The following is a 21,017-nucleotide window of genomic DNA, read 5'->3' as shown; positions in this document are numbered from 1 at the left end:
CCCTTTCTGTCTCTTTTTTAAAGAAATCTTTTCCTCCCCCTCTCTGCCTGGGAATGTATATGTTCTTGCTTTTCCCTCACCAGATCTTGCTGAGCTCATTGTTTAGCCTATTCTTTCTAATATACAGGACTTTGCATTAAGGCTACAAATTAACAAGAAATGGCTGGGTCCAAAAACAATAAATCACTAAACAAAAGCAGGGAATGGGACTTTTTTTTTTTCATCTAGAGACTTAATTCTTCATGTTTTCTTTGGTTTAATCTTTTTTTTAAATGTTTATTTATTTAGTTTGAAGTGGGGAGGGGGAGAGAGAGAGAGAGAGAGGGAGAGAGAATCCCAAGCAGCCTCCGCGCTGTCATCGCAGAGACCAATGCAGGGCTCGATCTCACAGACTGTGAGATCATGACCTGAGCCAAAATCAAGAGTCAGATACTTAACTGACTGAGCCACCCACATGCCCCTGGTTTCATCTTATTGCAGGCAACTTGTAATTTTCAAACATTCATATTAGTAAAGTTGGCTTTGACTTGATCCATTTTTATCAAGACTACCCCAAATGAGAGAGAGCTTTTGTCTCTCCCTTAAATACCATCAGCTTGTTTTTTCACTGCTTTTGCTTCTTCAGCTGGCTTCTCCACAGCAATAGGGAAATTAATGTGTCTTCTTAACATTGTATGTAAAAACTCTTCTAGTCTTCTGAAAGTTTTTTAAATGTTTATTTTTGAGAGAGAATGCATGCACGTGTGCACAAGCAGGGGAGGGGCAGAGAGAGAGAGAGAGAAAGGGAGACACAGAATCTGAAGCAGGCTCCAACCTCCAGGCTGTCAGTGCACAGCCCAATGTGGGGCTCAAACCCCCAAACCATGAGATCATGACCTGAGCCAAAGTCTGACGCTTTGGCACTCCATCTTCTAGTCTTCTAAATAGGAGTCACCAGCATAAAAAGGATTTAGAAGTTTTCCTTATTCTTAGGTAAAATAAAATCAGTTGTCTAATCCTATTCATTTTTATTTTTTTAATCAAGGTATAATGGACCAGTTTCAGGTTACCACATAATGATTTAATATTTGTATATATTATGCAATGATCACCACAGTAAGTCGAGTTAACATCTGCCATCAAACATAGTTCTAAAATTTTAGTTTTTATTCTGCTAAGAACTCTTGAGTTCTACTCTTTTAGCAACTTTCAAATACACATCACAGGGGCGCCTGGGTGGCTTAGGCAGGTGAGCATCTGACTTCGGCTCAGGTCATGACCTCGCAGTTCATGGGTTCGAGCCCCGCATCCAGCTCTGAGCTGACAGCTCAGCTTCAGATTCTGTGTCTCCCTCTCTCTCTGCCCTTGCCCACTTGTACTCTGTCTCTCAAAAATGAATAAACGTTCAAAAATGTTTTTTCAAATACACATTACAGTGTCATTAACTATAGTCACCAAATTCTTTTTAGAAGGTGGGATATTAGTAAGGAAAATAATTTTATAGGCCACTGCTTCTCACACTTCAGTGAGCACCAGAATCACCTGGGGTTAAGACAGTTGCTGGGCCCTGCCCCTGAGATTCTGATCCCTGTGCTACTGAGGCTACTGGTCATTAGACAGCACGTGCAGCACGCCGAGTAGCCCCTCCAATCAAGAGATTCTCTAGCTTCCCCTGGATTGCTTCTCAAAGTGTTCCCCTAACGCAAAGAACAGATTGTTGATAGTAAGTGTGGAACGACTGACAGAAAATGATAAATAATCAATAGGTAAATAATAGAATCATGTGATGGATCTTAAGTAATAACAGCTTTTAAAATTTTGTCATTGGGGAGCCTGGGTGGCTCAGTCGATTAAGCGTCTCACTTTGGCTCGGGTCATGATCTCACGATTCGTGGGTTCAAGCCCCTCATCAGGCTCTGTGCTTCAAGCCCTGCATCAGGCTCTGTGCTGACAGCTCGGAGCCTGGAGCCTGCTTCGGATTCTGTGTCTCCTTCTCACTCTCTGCCCTGCCCTTGCTCATGCTCTCTCAAAATAATAATAAAATAAACATTAAAAAATTAAAAAACAATAAAGTTCTGTTGTTAAAATTAATAAGTTTTTACAGCATGGGTGCACACTACAAAAAATAAAAGGGCACTAAATATGTATATCACAAACTGATCTGTCCCCACATTCCAGATCCACACTCCCACTTTGCCAAATCAACCATGTTTAAGTATCTTGTTTGAGTATCTGAATTTCACATTTTGAAAGAAGTTGAGAACTGCCCTCCACATAGCTTGTGCCAGTTTATACTTCCATCAGCTGTTATGGGGATGCTTATTCCTCCACACTTGAATGGTATTAGGCAATACCAAAATTTTGATCTGTCCATCTGATATGTGAAAAGCAATATCTAATTTTTATCTTATTTTATGTTGTATGTAATCATGGGAGAAGTTAAACATCTTTCAGTTGCAAAACCGTGGATAATCTTTAATACAGATGGGTGACCAGTCTATAAACTCAACTTCATAATTTCTTTTAAGCAAAAGTGTGTGCTTTTCTTGTTCACCTGTTGATAACTTCCTTTCGTTGAACCTTGCCTCCAAAAGTATTTCAACTACTTTTGAATAAAAAGAAATAAGTTTGGTGACCCCTGTGGTCTGCCCTATCCCTCATTTCCCCCAGGAAATTCTATTTATAAGCCATTCCTTTGGGAAATGAATGAGGTGACACATGTTTGCTGATGGTATTTTATACAGAAAATGATACATCTCCAAACCCAAGCTTTCCTTACGGGAAATGTCAATTTAGCAAAGTGTAGATGATAGGAAATTAAACTTTGACTCTGGTACCATTACGAAAGCTGAATTTTCCTCAGCTTGTTTATTGGTATTCACTTGAAACACACACACACACACACACACACACACACACCCCTCAGACTTTTTGAAATCAAATGCATTTCCTGCCTTCTTCTTTCCTCAGTGCTCTTACGACCAGCCTATTTATAGCCCAGAAAAGGAAAAAGCTCCACTGGAGGCAGGAAAACTAAGTTCAGAAAGAATAGGAGGAAGTGTGCCTGCCATTTAGCCAAACAACCTTTAATTCATTGAGCTCAAAGCCTAGCAGCTTCACTGTCGTTGTTAGGCGTAAACAGCTTGCAAATTTGAATTTTTTTTCTCTCCCCACTTTTGACCAGCACTGGGGCATTGAAGGTGATGGCAGTGTTTCAGAAGACAGAACAGAAATCTCTAGGTGTTTGCACACAGGGAAGAGAAACTTGTTAGGGGTTGGTGAAGTGGAAAGAGAAAATTCAAGAGAGGAATGAGCTTGATATGATTCCACGTCTGTGAGTTAAGGTAAGTGTCATTTTTAAGACTGTCCATTGTTATGTCTATAATGGATATCATGAGCAATGGATATTAGCCAGAGACAGTATATATGCTTTGAAGGCAGGTCCTCATGAAAAGCTCATAAGCTTATTTATATTTCTGAAGAAATATAGAAATCAGCTTATTTATATTTCTGAAGAAATATAGAAATCAGTCTCAGTTATGACATATTCAGTCTTTAACAATGATATATATTTTTTTGAAATAGTATTTGTTTCCTTAAGATAGCTTTATCTCCATTAAGCTTTCTTCAGTTTCGTGATCACCAGGGGATTAAATAGTATAAATACTTTTGCTGAAGATCATTTTTGAAAAATGATTTCTAGGATTTGTCTGTTTATTCTCTTCAAAGTGCTGATTAATGATCATGTACCATTTCTTTGATCAATACTGGTTTAGAATATATTTAAATCAGCTCTCAAATTTGTGAAAAGTTACTTAACTAAAAGTTAAATTTTGTGGAAAAGTAAGTGAAGATAAAGTTGTTGTTGTTGTTGTTGTTGTTGTTGTTGTTGTTTTCAACACAAAGCTTCTTCTCTGGGACATTCATTTTCAGACAAAGGGGGACTTTCTAGAAGCACCAAAACAACACTGAACAGCTATGGTGATAGAAACTGTTCACCATAATTTATTTACATTTAAGGTAGGATTTCAAAACCTTCAATTAGCATGCATTTTCTGAGTGACCTGAAAAATGCCACTAGCTTTGGAAGTGGAAAGGTGGAAAGGTTAAATCCAAGAACAGTTGATGCTGCCCACAAAAACTTGGAAAGCTCCTAGGGACATTCCGAATTCTTTTAACATTCCTTGCCATCAGACAAGCACATTTGTTGAAATGATGCACCATATTTGCATCCACCACTGATAACTACCCCCCATTTGTGTCCTGCAGTAACTTGATTGATGTCACAATGACAACAAAGGGATACGTCTCTAGTGGTCTGTTGAAAGGAAAAAGCAGAAGGAAACGTTGGCTGTTATTTTGGCTTATCCCAGTTTGAGACTGGTATGTTTAGAATCTGTTGCAAGAAGATAGCAAAGCTGGAAGCCAGAAAAGGCTGAGCCAGCCAGATTGTAACTGGTGCAAGGAGCCAAGACGTGGCTGTGGCTCCATGTGGACTTGACTGGCTGTTCTCCTTCCTAGGAGAGTTTAAGCGTTATTAGTATTTTTTTTTTCTGTTTAGAAAAATTACAATCCATTCCTTGGAAACTGTAGCAAAGTGTAGTATTCTTGAATAGAGAGAACCAGTTTTCTTAGTTGCTCTGAAACCATAAAAATAAAGACAGAAATAACATAAATCTGGGTAAATATGATAGATCTGAAGAAACAAGTAAAACTCTTAGCACTTGTTTCCAAGACACTCCAGTGCCACAAAGTCAGTTCTACATCCATTTTATTTTTTCCACCAAGTGAAATCCAGGGTAATCTGATTAATTTCCACTCCACGTGAGACTAGTGGTAGAGATGCTGCTTACAGTGGTCCTGGTTTCTGTAAGTGTTGAACTCCCTGCCCTTACAGTTTCAAAACAACTTTTTCATTTGAAAAATGTATATTTTCCTTTTTTTTAAACATATTTTTAATGTTTATTTATTCTTAGAGACAGAGAGAGAGAGAGAGAGAGAGAGAGAGAGAGAGAGAGAGAGACAGCACAAGCAGGAGAGGGGCAGAGAGAGAGACACACAGAATCTGAAGCAGGTTCTAGGCTCTGAGCAGTCAGCACAGAGCCCGATGCAGGGCTCGAACTCATGAACCGGGAGATGATGAAACTGAGTCGAAGTCGGTCGCTCAACCGACTGAGCCACCTAGGCACTCCCAAAATGTGTATTTTTCACTTGTATATTTACATTTTGAGAATAGAAATGTTTTAAATACGATCGAAGATTTAACTAATAGAGACAATTAGGAGTTATGTATTTTATTCTAAGAACATTTTTTTTTTTTTCACTTTGAGAAGTCTTATGCTTGGTCATTGGTTTCTGGATGCCCGCAGATGGTCATAAATGTGTTCCTGCAATGCCAGTTATTGAAAATAGATTTGGGGGGATTGTTTAATAGTTTTACCAGTTTCTTGATTTTTTTTCAAGCTCCTGAGTGTATTTTATGTTAGAGTTAGCTAATTTTGAAAACAAAATTATGAGCTTTTTTTTTTTAAGCTTTTCTATTAATCAAATAGAAATCCGTTGCTTGGTTTCCAGCATGACTCTTATTTACTATGTGTTAATAGGTGACATTATCAAGCCACCTCTGGCCCTCACATTTAAATATAAGTGAAATCAGATTACTGAAGAGATAGTGTGAAGTGGTGACAAATTGACATGTCACCATGTGTAACCCATGACTTACAGGATGCATTGAAATGGAGTGTGGGGAGAAGCATGCCAAGGTCAGGCAGCTGGACCCACCTGGCCTGATGCTGTGGGGACGGGGGGGTTGCATATTGGTTTTAGTGTGTCTGGGAGCACCTCAAATCCAGGTAAGTGGCCACTGGAGGTTTTCTTTCTCCTCTGCTCTCATCCCTTCACGCCCTATATTACAGGTTTACAGCAACCCCACACCACACAAGCATATTTATGAAGTTTTCCTACTTGCACTGCAAACTTTACCTTTGATAACTCAACTTTTATTCAGAGAAATGGAATTCTATAGGACACAAAGCATCTTATACCAAATTAATGATTAATATTAACCAAATTAGGGGCACCTGGGTGGGTCAGTCGGTTGAGCGTCCGACTTCGGCTCAGGTCATGATCTCGCGGTCCATGGGTTCGAGCCCCGCATCGGGCTGTGTGCTAACAGCTCAGAGCCTGGAGCCTGTTTCAGATTCCCTCTTTCTCTGACCCTCCCCTGTTCATGCTTTGTCTCTCTCTGTCTCAAAAATGAATAAATGTTAAAAAAAAAATTAACCAAATTAGTGATGTACATAGTGGGTACCAGATAAGGAGGTCCTCCTGACTCAGGCAGGTTTCACGGAGGTATGAGGTTGAGCTGACCTCGCAGGGCAGAAGATCTGATGGTACTGTGAGAAATAAGTGTCTGAGACGAGATTGGAACTGTGTACGTGGGCAGGGATGGGAATATTCGTGGTGTGCCCAAGGAATAGGGTTGTCAGATGAAAAACAGGATTCCCAGTTACATGTGAATTTCAGACAAACAACAAACTTTTTTTGAGTGTAAGTATCTCTGATTGCACTGGTGTGTATGAAGCCTACTTCATGGGACATACTTATTCAAAAATATTATTTGTTGTTTATCTAACATTCACATGTAACCAGGTGTCCTCTGTTTTCATTTCCTAAATCTGGCAACCATAGCAGGGAGCTGTGTGTCAACAGCTTGACATAAGCAGAGGCAATAAGCATAAGAAGCAAGAGAGAAGCGTCTGGAGGAGGTTGGGGTCAGACTGTGGTGGGACTGTAATGCCAGACAGAGGGGTGCAGAATCTAATTTGAATCCCCTGGGAAGCCAGTGAGGGGCTTTGAAGAAGGAAATGACATCAGTGAGATTTGCCCATTCAAGGCAGGACCTGGTGGGTCAAAGAGAGCAGGTTTCTGATGCCTGGTGACAACAGAGAGAAGGAAACCAGATGGAGACACATTAGAGAACAAACCAACATGTTTTGTAAACTAATTGGCTATGGTTATAGGAAGAGAGGAAGTGTTACAGAGGATGTTATGTTTTACTGTCTATTCTAAGAAATAGCCAATCAAAGAGGTAGCAGCAGGTCAGGGAGTTAGCGAGGAAGATGAGGATTTTGGTTTTAGGTCTATTAAATTTGATGCTGTGATGGGATAGTCAGGTGGAAAGAGTAAGTGAACAGCTGGAAATGGGAAACAGCTTAAGAGGGAGGTGAGAAGCAGAAGAGATAACGGCCAGCATTTCCTTTTCTGCTAAGCCTTTCATGTCCAGTGTCTTGTTGAATGCTTACAACCACCTATGGGCAGGTTGTATCACTGGCCACATTTTATGAATGAGGAAACTGCAGCTCAGAAAGGTTAAGTAACACGTTCACCACCAGCTAGCTAGTGAGAGACAGGTAGAGAATGGAACGCAAGTGTGTAAGAGGCCAAAGCCCACGTGCCTGCTAATTCCCATGCAGAACAAGGAGGATCTGCTCTGGATTCATTTTTTGCATCTGCAGAGATCTAAAGGAACCAACTTTCCATGCTGTTATCCGATTATTATTATTTTTTTTTTTTGAGAGGGAGAGAGAATGCATGAAGAGGGGAGAGGGGTAGAGGGAGAGAGAGAATCTTAATCAGCTTCCACACTCAGTGTGGAGCCCTCCGCAGGGCTCTGTCCCACAGCCCGGGGTCATGACCTGAGCTGAAATCAAGAGTTGAGTGTTCAACCAACTGAGCCACCCAGACGCCCCACTGTCACCTGAGTTTTAACTGGATTCCTGGTCTTCAATTTTTCTAAGTGTGGTAGCTCTCAGAGTTATGCACCTTAAAGTTAATCTCCCCGAGGAAAAGGGAGGAGGTTATACTCAGAGATTTTTGTGTTTATTTATTTGCACATTTATTTCCAAAATTGGTTTTCCCTTCAGTGCCTCATTTTTTACTTTTCGTCGCCTACCCGGTGAATTAAAGATTATGATGCAAACAGGCCAGAGAATGTTGAACTCCTTACTCTATCCTGGGTTGCCCTCTAGTGGCTGCCTCAGGTAACGACGCTCAGGCCAGGGAAGGACCACGCAGGCAACCCCTCCCTGCTCCTTAAGAAACCAATAGTTCAGAGAATCACTGCAGAATCATCTGTGGGTTCCTCAGTGGTTTGGAGGCTAGTTGTGCTAGGAGGTTCTGGAAAAGGACTTCGTGGAATTACGTACCCCCTTCCAGCTAGCTGGCCTGAAGGGCATTTTGAATAGACCAGTGTTATATTTATCTTAAACTTTGTAAAAAAAAAAAATCACTTTTTTATCTTGTTAGGAAGGTACATATTATCAAGTTTGGTTATTAAATAGCTTTTAATGCACCTATGTGATTTGATTGTTAATAAATTTTCCTTTTATTCCAAATATTTACTTCAAGATACACAATATAGTTTTTAGTCAAAAGTGAATAATCTGTCTTTGAGGAATACAGCCTAAGGAAATATTCATAGATTCAGACAAAACTGTATATAAAAGAATGCTTACCTATTTGTAATGGACAAATTTTGGACAAATATACAGTAAAACCTTGGCTTGCAAGTATAATTTGTTCTGGAAACATGCTTGTAATGCAAAGCGCTTGTTTATCAAAGCGAATTTCAAGAACCGTTGGCACAGTTGTGATCATGTGATGTTTGGCGTCCCATACTACTCGTATTGCGAGACATCATTCGTTTATCAAGTTAAAACTTATTAGAAATGTTGGCTCGTCTTGCGGAACACTCGCAGAAAAAGTTACTCGCATTCCAAGGTTTTATTGTACAAAAAAAAAAAAAAAAGGAAATTGTTGAGTAGTATTCCACAATGTGGAATTTCATATAGGCATCAAATTACATTAAAATATTTAATGTTTATACTAAATGCTAAGTGAAAAAGAGAAAGCAAAAAAAATTATATACATGGTATGATCTCACTTTCTTAAGCAATATATGTATTTACATGAAAAAGCTGAGAGCTGAGCATTTATATACCAAAATATTAACAATAGAAGTCTCTAGTTGGTGGGATAATGGGGATTTTTACTTTCTACTTGTTTCCAGGATAAGCATGTTCCCCAAGATAAGCATGTACTACTCTTATAATCGGGAACAAAAAAACAGTTATGTTTTGAAAAAGCGGAGAGCTGAGTGCCAGTGTTCTGATTTCTTGCTGTCATGGCTGACAATCATGTAGGTGCTAATTCAGCTCCATTTACGGCCTCTCTGCCCAGTCAAGAGCTGTATCCTGTTTGGGACAGCATAATTCATTGTAATGGAAAAGATGATGATGCACTAGCCTGGTCTATGACTTCACTATATTCATCAGCAACAGGAAACAAAGACACACACTTTTTTTTCATAATTGTTTTAGTAATAATTGACAATTGGAGGAAATGAATGGCAGAAAACAATTATGGGCAGACAAGATGGTCAGCAGATCAGACTGGGAAATGCAAAGGGGCCAGTCTCAGTTTTGTTCCTACAACGATTTCAGAACATTACAAAGATATTATTGTTTTGTTTTCAATCCACTCCTGAAATCACTGTTGTTTTTACCAGCAGTTACACAATTCTTTGCTGGCAGCAGTGACCCCCCCAATATGTTTTTGATTCAGTAATCCGGTAATCACACATCAAGGATTTGGAACTGGATTTTTTATGTATATCGATACTCAGGGCCAGTGTGAACTTCTCCCTGTGTGTGTCCACTAATAACGCTCCTTTATAATAAACCGGCCATTTGTGGCCCATACATGAAATTTTAAACGCTTCATTTTCTATTAAACTTTAAAATATCAAATCCATATTTCTCTTTTCTGTGAAACGATCCCTGGTCTTCATTTGAACAGCAGGGGGTTGGGGGTGGGGGTGGGGAACAAACAACCAAAACTCAAAATAAGTGAATTCATGATTCACTCTCTGGTGGAATGAGCACAATTAGTAACCGCTGAGCTGAACATGAAGGCTGCATTCTCAACTAGGAAAGAGCTAAGTAAGGCAGGTGTTACATACACTGTGGTAACGTTTCTCCACCCTGGTGGCTTCTGTCTGTGAGCATAACTTAACTGTCCTGCCGGGCACTGTTAAAATTCTTAGCACGGGGGAACTACACATGCAGGGCGTGCTTTAACCTGTACTCCAAGTCATATTCTTCTCAGATTAGCCTGATTTGGAGTAAAATTCTGCAGCAGCTCTCGCTTCCAATCTTAAAAACCGCTCACTGGTCATGCTCTTTGTTGTGGAGACCTCTAGACTGGTGCTGTCCCATAGGAATATAATGTGAGCCACAACTGTCATGCTATGTTTTCCAGTTGCCACATTACAAAGATAAAAAGAAACGGAATTAATTTTTAAAATATAGTTTATTTTACCCAATATACCAAAACATTATCATTTTGACACGCAATCAATATAAAAGGCTATTACTGAGGTAGTCTACATTTTTTTTTTTTCGGTACTAAGTCCTTGACATCCAGTGTGTACTTTACTCTTTGCACGTGTCTCAGTTTAGACAAGGCTCATCTTACGTGCTGAATGGAGTCAGGTGCCTGGTGGCCACTGTAGTAGACAGTGGGAATCTAAACAGAAGACCTATAGTGCAGCCACAGCAATGCAAATGGCATCTGAAATTTGGGCTGTGAGAGTCCACTGTCTCTCCAGGACTCAGCCTTCTCCTCTGTGATGTATTAGCAAGGCACTTGAAGAGGGATCCACTGCAACTGAATAGTTGAATAACTGAAGAGCAAGAAAAGATGGCCACTTTTTGACTTTTTGCCTACTAGATCCAACTATTTTCCCTGTTAGAACAATCCAGCTGTTCGTTTAGACTGTGCCTGTAATGGATTCCTCAGTTGAGGGTAGATAGGGGTAATAGAGGTTTTTAAAAACTCCCAGTTTTTGAAATCTGGACTATATGATTGTTAAGAAACTTTATTTTATAACAATGTTTTCAAGTGAAGTTAGGCATAGGAATAGATTCCATTACACAGCCTAAAACTAACTTCCAGAAAGCATTATGAACATCGTGTTTCTAATAATGCATGCAACTTAGCACAAAGAAAGAAATCTTTAGTAATACACACACACGCACACACACACACGCACTCACACACGCACACTCCTAACATTGTGATTGCTTGCTGATGTCTATTGTGCATTCTGCCTTGTCTTATTTGAAGAGAAGGAAGTATGCTTCAATAATCTTGTATAACTACTATGCCCTGGGGACTCTCATGCCAGTCAGCTGGAGCGATAAAGATAGCTCTGTGTGCTAAATGTAGGGATCCAAAAATAGAACTAGTGGAAGTGGATAAAACTACAAGACATTGTAGGTTCTTGTGGCCCCACCAATGGCAGGAACCTGGACACAAGAGCCCCAGAAGTCCTGGCGGCGAGTCCCAGCTCCCTAGAATGATCGCCGTTTGGGTTCATTGCTTATTCTGGGAGGGTTTGTTTAGGAAAGCCAGATGTAAAGCAGTCAGAAAACTCTAAAATCAAATGTATATGATGACCATCCATCGATTTACAAATTGGTAGTGCTCCAAAAGCTTGTTTGTAAGAATTTTCTTGGCCTTCGGAAGTAACTTTCCATTTTCCCCATAGAAACAAAGTCATAAATAGTGACTGGGTATGTGCACCTAAAATAACATATATTCTCAATGAAATCGTTGCAATGTATTTACTATATATTTGCAATGTATTACATTAAGTAATTCTTCTTTATTAATCATTATTATTTTATGAATACATGTTAGTTAAATTATTACAAGGCATTAAAAATTTTTTTTGAATGCTTATTTATTTTTGAGAGAGACAGAGCACAAGCAGGGAAGGGTCAGAGAGAGAGAGGGAGACACAGAATCCTAAATAGGCTCCAGGCTCTGAGCTGTCAGCACAGAGCCCAAGGCAGGGCTTGAACTCATGAACCGTGGGATCATGACTGAGCCGAAGTCGGACACTTAACCGAGTGAGACACCCAGGCTCCCCTATTCCTATGTGTTTTAGTGAAATAAAATTGTTGTATCACTTCTACATTACTATATCATACATTAATAATATGTTAATAATTACACTACATTAATCCATAAATAGTACATGAATAATTAAAACAAAAAATATGCTGAATTAACTCAGAGTCACCTTACATCCAAAACATTGAGCACTGGAAGAGGAGCTAGCAAATGTCTGGTGTTGCACCAGGCTCAGGAACAAGCATCAAAGATATATCCTACTTATTTTGTCCCTTAATGTTGGTAGGAAAGCAAATTCACCAAGAAGAACGAGGAAATAGATGGAATTCTTTACTAAGGAGGGTGCCTTACCTATGAGACTCTTAGGGGGAGAAAGCCTTTACATTTGTATGTCCAAACTTAGGATTTGCCTTCTCCTTAAGGATGAAGTACCCCTAGCAATGCTTTTAGTGCGGAGCCATAATTAGGATCCTTTCTCACTCCCAAATAGGGTGAGATTTTCCTGAGTAACGTTTGGCCAAGAGGGAAGGTGGAGAGGAAGGCCACAGTGAAAGAGAATATGTGGGCACATGATACAGAGATTCGTGCACAAATGCCCCGTTCTCCTGCAGGGAAAGAAAGGCAGAGAATGATGGACTCAACTTTGGATGGTTCTCTGTGCTTTTCCCTGAAGCCTTCAGGGTGGGAAACAGGAGGGGAGGGAGAGGTGTGCAGGTGGTCTCTGCGTGTTGGGTACGATTTCCAACTCAGTTTTTTGTATCTTCGTAAGTGCCATGAACTCTTGGATTCTGTGGATACCACCATGGCTCTTTCTAATCACCAGTAAATGAAGAGCAGGTGGTGAAGTCAGGCATTAACTGGCCTTTAGGCAAGGTCAAGAAGTCTGGGCTGAATGGGGCCACTGTTTGGCTTGACAAATCAGCAAGAGAATTCAAGGGCATGTGGGTCAGTTGACATTATGTATGTAGCTCAAGAACAGGAGTCTAGGCCAGGAGAACAATGGATTCCTATGACTTCTCTCTTTCTGAACACCTTCCTATAATTCCTTCTGGCTGGGAACTGGGGCTGTCTCTCTGGTAACGGAAGCCCACTAACAGAGATCAAGGCATGCTGTGCCACAGGCTGCTCAAGGAGGCATGCTACATCTGGGGCACGCACATCTGTGTTCTCTGTATCCCAAACTATCCCTACGCCTCCCAACGGATGAGCCCATCCTTCTTCGATATCCTTTCTCTCAATTTCTTTTGCTTCTAGGACATTTTCTTTAAAACATCCATGATTTGGGGGCACCTGGGTAGCTCAGTTGGTTAAATGTCTGACTCTTGATTTCCAGCCTTAGGTCATGATCTCACGATTTTGTGAGTTCTAGCCCCACGCTGGGCTTTGTACTGACAATGCAGAGCCTGCTTGGGATTCTCTGTCTGCCTCTCTCTCTGTCCCTCCCCTGCTCATGCTTTCTCTCTTTCTCTCTCAATAAATAAATAAACAAACAAATAAATAAATAAAGCAAACAAGCAAGCATCTATGATTTTTCTTTGCTCTGAGAACTACGACTCAGACTACCTAAATCCACTGCCCACACTAGTTACTCATTTGAACTGTCAAATTCCACTGCTGAAATTCTCAGTGTGTATTCTGGCACATACCACCTTCGTTTTCTCATTTCTCTCTCAAAGTTTTAAACACATAAAATCAGATACTCTGTCCTCAATCCCATTATACTGAAAATATAATGTCAGAAACTTTCTGATGCGGGAAATGATCTCTTCCCATTTTTATTCCTCTTGATCCCTGTACCATTTAATATCCTACAATTTTCCTCTGTTGAAATCTGAGATGCCACATTGTTCCCGATTTCTTCCAATCTTGATAAGGGTTTTTTTTTTCTCTGCCCTCCATTGTAGCTGTTTATCAGGGGTCCTTGTCATCTGTGTTTGTCTAAATCCTTTCTCCCTCAGAGATCTTATTCATGGCTTCCATCTTTAAGTAACTCTGAACTTGCTTATCTAACTCTGAGGGAATTTTAGCCTCCATTCTAGGTGCAAGTCTCTGTCTGTCTGTTTCTACTTGATGTTCCATCATCGTTTCAAACTTAGCACGTCCAAAACAAAAACCCTACCCTGTTTCCCTTATCTACCCGGCCTCCCTGTGTTCTTTCCTTTGATGGTGACATCATCCCATCTGGGTTGGAACCATTTTTCCTCTAACTTGTTCTTCACCTCCAGGTAACCCCATAAGTAGATCATCCTTCCTGTTAAATGTGTCTCATATTCCATTCCTCCCTTCCTGTCACTACTGCTTCCATTCTTGTTTGTTTGTTTGTTTTTACCTCAATCAAGGACTCTGTGAGCAGCCATCCAGCTGATTTCCTTCCCTCAGGCTCTCCCCTTCCCTCACACCCACCTCTCCATACTCCTGGGAGAATACTCTGTCTTGGAGAGTGTTAGGATTCTGTTAACAATTGTTAAGTAGACCCCTGTTGCTGGATGGTGAGCAAAACGGAAGTCCACACCAGAAACTGAAATAGAGAGTTCTACTACTCACAGGTCCTGGAGGAGGCACTCTGCATACCTTGAGGGTCTACACGGGGAGCTCAAGGTAGGGTACAGGTACAGGACGAGGGCACATGCCTTTATTAGAGTCTGTGAGTGGAATGCTTTGGGGTTCCCGGGCTATGGCCAGATTGGTCAATTCAAACCAAAAAGAGTTTGGTAAGCTTCACTGGGGTCTTACCTAAGGGTAGCACGAGGGAAGGCCCTGGGAGGCTGGGGGGACTGTTTATCACAAGGGTCATTAGGGAAGTCCTGTTAGGAACTTACATGTACTTGTGACTCTGCAGGATATTATCCCCTCGCATGAGGGGCTAGTGCCTGTGTAAGGGCCCGCAGGCCACTTGGCCAAACAAAATGGATGCTAAGTTACCGTGGAGTAACTTAGCTAAATTCTTGACAGAAGTCTGCAAACTGCCTGTGGTCTTAGACAAGCTTCAGTGAATGGAAATTCACTCAAGGTAGCTATACTGGTTTTAAGAAAAATATGTCCTGGAAGCACCAGAAGTGAAGTTGAGAACGGCAAGGACCTCCCTCCAGAAACCAGGTGATCAGGGCCTGAGGCCGTGACTGCTGGAACGTGATGGGTTTTGCCATTCCTCAGAGGCTCTGCTCCCCTGGCCCCCTTGCTTTTCCTGTCTCACTGAGCATAGGAGGAAGGAGGATGTCCATCACCTCCTCAGTTTGAAGGTCCTTTTTGTTCAAGCACCGATAGAAATGGATAGATCTCCTGCTTTGAATTCCCAATTCTCTTGAGAAAGAATCTAATAATCAGACTGACCTAAACCTGCTTCAGGTGTATCAATTCCTTGTCTGGTCATTTATGACCTTGAGAGAGGAGGCACGGTAGTAGTCCTGAGGATGGGGACAGTTTTCAGAAGAGAGACTTGTGCTATGTAAACCATCTCTTATACTCTGGCCTTCGGATGTAATAGAGCCTTTTATTTTATTATTTTACTTCTCTCTTCCAGGTCCTAACCAATAATGTGTCTCCTAACTTTGCCTAAACATGTCGTGTGTTTTCCCTCTCTGCAGATTTCCCTGTGCTGATCTAGGCAGCTCGGGTTCCACCACATCCCCTTTTTTCGCTCAATCCAAATCCTGCAGGCTTCCAGATGTGGTACACATCTGCCATTTTTGACAAAGCCATCATCAGTCTTCAGGGACCTTGACCTCTTCAGAAATGCTGTAACACACTGTCTATCTAATATATTGAATCACAGGATGTTTGGTATATTTGGGATATTTCATTTTTTCAGTCATTTTATGCCTCCCTAGTTAATTTTCCAGGAGTTTCTCCTCTCATCAATTTAATTATAAATTCCATGAGGTATAAGTCATATGAGGGTCACTGGATACCATCTTTCTGCAGGTTATCATACATATACATGAAAATGAAATTTAAGAATGGTGTGATGACAGTCGATCTTATTTTTCTTCTTTGTGCTTTTCTGTACTTTGCAAATTGTTTGTGGTGAACATACATGAGTTTTGAAATCACACACGTACAAAGAACATAAGTCACTTTTTGAAAACCGCAATTATTCCAAATAGGATCAAGTCAACCCCCTGTGATACCTTGACATAAACTTGGGTTATCTGTACTTTTCTAAGTTGGGTTGTATAAATAATCCTGTGAATTAAGGAAGTTGCCTGGGAAGAAGAATAGTTTTGAAATCTGGAGCATAAGACTGGGAAGGGTGGCCAAGGTAGAGAGCCTGGGGTGGGCCTGGCCCCCAGGGACCACCAAAGAGGGTTGCATATTATAGAGTGATGAGTGTATTATAAAGACCCTGAGTTTTTGGCTAAAGAAGGGTGTAACACAAAACTTTAAGTCTGAGATCCCATTCAAATGAGATCAGTGGGTTTTTTTTTTAAGTCACAAATGCACAGTGACAATATTTTGAAAGGTGGAAAATAGACAGCTGACTACTAACTCAACAACAGAAATCAGAAAATCAATCCAGTTTGCCCTGGAGAACCCAGGAATTCCCCTGAAACTGTAGGTGAAGATGAGGCTAACATCAGGAAGACTGGTTGAAAGTCTTCCTAATAAGCAGTTAGATTCCCAGATCCCTTCCCTTACTTTACATAGTTGGAAGTTGCCCCCTCCCTTGGCGTAGCAGGATTCTGGAGGTTTTTTTCTCTCAAGAAGTTAAAACATGGGGTGTGTAGACTGGGGACCCTGGTCTTTGGATGGGGTCCAGCTGAAAGCATGGATTTTATATTTAAAACTAGAGGGGTACCTGGGTGGCTCAGTCAGTTAAGTGTCCGACTTTGGCTCTGGTCAGACTTTGGCTCCAGTCATGGTCTCACGGTTTGTGGGTTCGAGCCCCGCATGGGGTTCTCTGCTGTCAGCACTGAGCCTGCTTTGGATCCTCTGTCCCCCTCTCTCTCTGCCCTTTCTGTGCTTGCCCTCTCTCTCTCAAAAATAAATGCTTAACATTTTTTTAATAACTAGAGGTTAATTGAAGTTTGACACCAGATTTCTACTCCCACTTAGATCCTAGAATGTTACGGGCAGAACAGAAAATGTGATTGCTAATAAGTTCTAGGTTTTGTATCCTAAGACTTAGCGACAGATAAAAGATGTTCTGGCTCCATGTCTGAAAAGCATGGGGAAGTGACTCATCGGTTAGGGAATCATCTGCCTGAATCAGATGTTCACCCCTGAAACACTCGAATGTGGCCAAAGCAAGAGAGGTACTAAGACTACAGCAGTTTGGATCACATGCCTATCCCTGGACAATGAACTTTGCCCCAAATACCAAAGAGTTTCTCAAGGTGGGAGGGGCAGATGAGCTTGCCCTTGAGAGTGGGCATGTAGGCAGACATCACTGGAGATGTCAGCTGAAACTCCTCAGCCTCCCCTGTAGGCAATGCTATGATGGAAGCAAAGGTCCTATGAAGGCTTAAAGCTGTCTTACCAGTGTAAGAAATGAGTACACTTTGCATTTCTACAATATATTATGGGGTTTCAAAGTACTTCATCTCATTAGCTTTCCAGAAAAACCTGTGAGATGGATATTGTCATTCCTACTTTATTGATGATTATGGGGGACTCCTTATGGTAATGTGGTCGACTCACTCACTATCCCTCAACTAGATTGAGCAGAACTGGAAGCAGAAATCCTGTCTTTTGCTTCTTAGTCTGATTGGGTTTGTATGTTAGCACCCCAGTGATCAGGCCCAAATCACAGATTCCTGGATAACTGGGCAGGGGAGGACATGTGGAGGTGCCACTCACAGCCAGGGGACTGTATGACTGACTGCCCCCTAGTCACCTAGGGTCTCCCCCACGACTGCCTGCACAGCAACCCCAACACGTGTCAAACCAGTAGAGGCTTGGAGAGTGCTTCTAAGCGCACACAGCCAGAGGAGCCACGTGGCCTCCTTTTGGAATAAGACTAAAGAATTAACTTCTGGGAAGAATTTTCCATCTGTTTTCCAGATAAGATTGATTAGAACCATCTACTCAGTTTTGCAGATTCCATGAAAGAATGGATGAATTGTCCCGTCTGGCCTGGCTATGTTTAGTCCGCATTTCTCAGAAGAGTGCTAGCTCCTCCAGGCAGGGATGGCCTCTTTACCTTCAGACCTCTCGAGAAGAGGAGTTAGATGTCCTGGATGTGTGCTCCACGCTGGCCAGAGGGGAGCATGTAGGCTGGAAGGGTAGCCCCATCTGGTGTCAGCTAGACAGCTCCCTGTGCGTTTTATTCACCCTCTGGTGAGGTTATGGTGGGGAAACACTCTGTATTTGCCAGTCCTCTCTGCGTCCCTTACACCTCCCCCACCCTCTCCCCTCCCAACCAAGTCAGTTCTCTTTGTTATTTTTGGTGTAAAGAACTTTCCTCCCATTAATTTCAAGGCTTCAGAAAAGCAGTTAAAAGAGATTGAGTTGAAGGAAGCTATCTGATCCTGCTTTCTCTACACACACACACACACACACACACACACACCCTCCCTCCCTACACCTGTGAAGCTGAACTAATTAAAAACGGATCCATCCTTTTGCTTGTTATTTAATAATAGTCTTTGCATTTTAATGGTGAGTCCAGACAGTCTATACTGATTGTGGTTATTGAGGAATTAATAATGTTGTTTTTTATTCCCTGTTTACCGCTCTTTTTCTCTCCTCTCCTGCTTCTTTTGGATCTTTCAAATTTTCCTTATTCCAGTTTCTCTCCTCTAGGGCTTTGGAAGTTAGGTCCTCTGTGTCTTTTCTTGTAACTGGGTGCACGTAAAAGACATTACTTGATGTAACAGAGTCTACAGTTAAGATCTCCATATTGACATTTTCTGCATAGCGCACAGATCTTGCAAACCTTTCGTTTTGATTGCATTCTCCCATCTGCCGTCTTATCACTGAGGAAAATTTTAGCTCCGCAGTTTTTCTCTTTTAAGCAGTTTTGTCAAGGGATAATTGACATAGAATAAAAGGTGCGTGTCACAAGTATACAGTTTGATGTCTTGACACATGCATACACCCATGAAGCCATCACCACCACCAAGATCATGCGTGGCCTCTTAAAAAATAGATTCAGTTCACACTTGAGCTTAACAGGCTGCATGTTACCAACGTCTGCTAGTTTTCAGGGGCTTTGTTTTGCTTAAAAGTTCTGTGGCTTCTGGACAGAAGTAACTGTGATAATTACTGTTCCTCAAAGCCCACTGGGCGTTGTGCCAAGTGCTTTGCAGTAATTACTTCTCATTGCTTTCTTTATTGCCTTTAATTTTTAATTATAAAAACAGTACAGGTTTATTGTAAATAAATGTGCTTGTCAAAAATGGATAGTGTAACAAAGGAAAGACTGGCAATTCTTGAAACCCTGTGTATTCTTCAGAGTGGATATACGTTTATTGCTTGTCACTGCAGATGTTTTCTATTGAAAACATACATGATTGTGGTAAAAATGGAGCTAAATACATAGTGGAGGGGTTTGGGGGCTTAAAATAATAATCATTTATGCACAGTGCTTTCTGCAGCTTGCTTTTTTCACTTCTTACTACCACGCCATCTGCCCCTCTCATCTTTTTCACGGCCGTATGACATATGTAGCATTGAATTAATGGCATTGTGATTGTTTTTATTAACCTCTTTTTACTTTTAGGCTATTTTTTTCTTTTTGTTGTTGTTGTGATTACAGGTGTCTCATGGAGTTTGTCTTAACATATGTCTTTGTGCACTTGTTGAATATTTTTATAGGATAAAATCCTGAAATACAGTGCATTATTCCCAGCTCATATAGCCATCTTTCGAGTTGGGTATTATCATTTCCTTTTCACAATTGAGGAATTTTATGCTTAAAGGGTTAAGCTTACTCAGCTGGTGAGTGGCTGATAAGGGCATGAGAGCCCTGATTTCCCAGGGCTCCAATGTGTCAACATCCTCAACCCTCAACTCACTGCATCTCCTACTAGTTTGGAAAAATGGTCAAAAAAGAAAAACGTTATTAATGTTGGAATTGTCAGAAGGATTAGCAGGGATTTTCAGCTAATGATAGTTCTATGGAATTAGAATGCAGGACGTATTTCAAGCAATTTATATTTTCACCTGGCCATTCAGCTGAGGACACTAATGTGAGAGCTGAGGGGCTATTTTTAGCAGGTTGCTTTAAGCCCTTTGGGGGGGGGGGGAGTTGTGAAATAGCCTGTCCATCACAGGCAGCTAGGAATCACTTGCCCACTTTTTTGTTCCGAAGGAAAGGACGCAGACCATCTGGGCCAGTAAGTGAGGTCCAAAATTGGACTCATGTTTATTTTACTTAATAAATGTGCTCTTGAATAATATGAGTTGAGTTTAGGTTGGTCGAATGCCATTTTTAATGCAGCAAGAGTGCACACATTTCTTGTAATCCTGCAGTGAGTGGCTTTCTAAAATAAAGAATGCTTTGGTAATGTGAACAAATTCCCTGAATTTATGTTGATTATAACTTACTTTTTCTTTTCTTAAGGCAGGGAACTCTATGCTTGGTTGCTTGTGTCTTAGAGTGTGTTGGATGGTACGGCGATATTCGTTAACTATAATGTGGAGTATATGTGCTGTTATTAGGAACGGAGAAAAATATAGTTCAACTTCTCACTCTCAAGTCCCAAATCAAATGACATGAGAAAACCACATAATTTTGAAGAGGTGGTTTTAGAAAACCAACTTCCCCCGGGAGGAGTGTGGCTGTAGACCGTGGGCACTCCTATCCTTGTGTGTGGACTGTGGGCCCTATTCCTGTCTCACGGTGGAGCCGTAGGGAAGAGCTGGCTCTTCGCTTACTTAGGCCACAGTCCAGAGAATAAAACAGAAACAAGTGAGGTTTTGACTGATCCTCTTTCACACTAGCACCATCGCATTCTTTGAAAGTACACTGAAATATTTTTGGTCCAATGTGAACATTTTTGTTTTTCATAACTTATTCACATTTGCTCGTGTATTTTTTTAATGTTTATTTATTTTTGAGACAGAGAGAGAGAGAGAAAGAAAGAAAGAGGGGCAGAGAGAGAGGGAGACACAGAATC

General features: G+C 41.1%; 1 protein-coding gene across 4 annotated transcripts in view; it reads left to right on the top strand.

Moving 5' to 3' along the window:
- Positions 1-3,035: 3,035 nt before the first annotated feature.
- The window catches only part of RASGRP3 (RAS guanyl releasing protein 3), a 105,462-nt gene continuing 87,480 nt past the window's right edge, over positions 3,036-21,017 (top strand). For 2 of the 4 annotated variants that reach the window (XM_043553198.1, XM_043553199.1), the window contains exon 1: positions 3,042-3,323. The gene's annotated coding sequence lies outside the window, so the exon portion shown is untranslated. Of the gene's footprint in view, positions 3,324-21,017 lie in introns of all 4 variants that reach the window. The other 2 variants (XM_043553202.1, XM_043553203.1) reach the window with 2 other exon arrangements.

The sequence above is a fragment of the Prionailurus bengalensis genome, chromosome A3, assembly GCF_016509475.1.
Source record: "Prionailurus bengalensis isolate Pbe53 chromosome A3, Fcat_Pben_1.1_paternal_pri, whole genome shotgun sequence".
NCBI lineage: Eukaryota > Metazoa > Chordata > Mammalia > Carnivora > Felidae > Prionailurus > Prionailurus bengalensis.
Note: the sequence above shows the minus strand (reverse complement) of the source record. Positions and strands in the feature narration are given on the sequence as shown.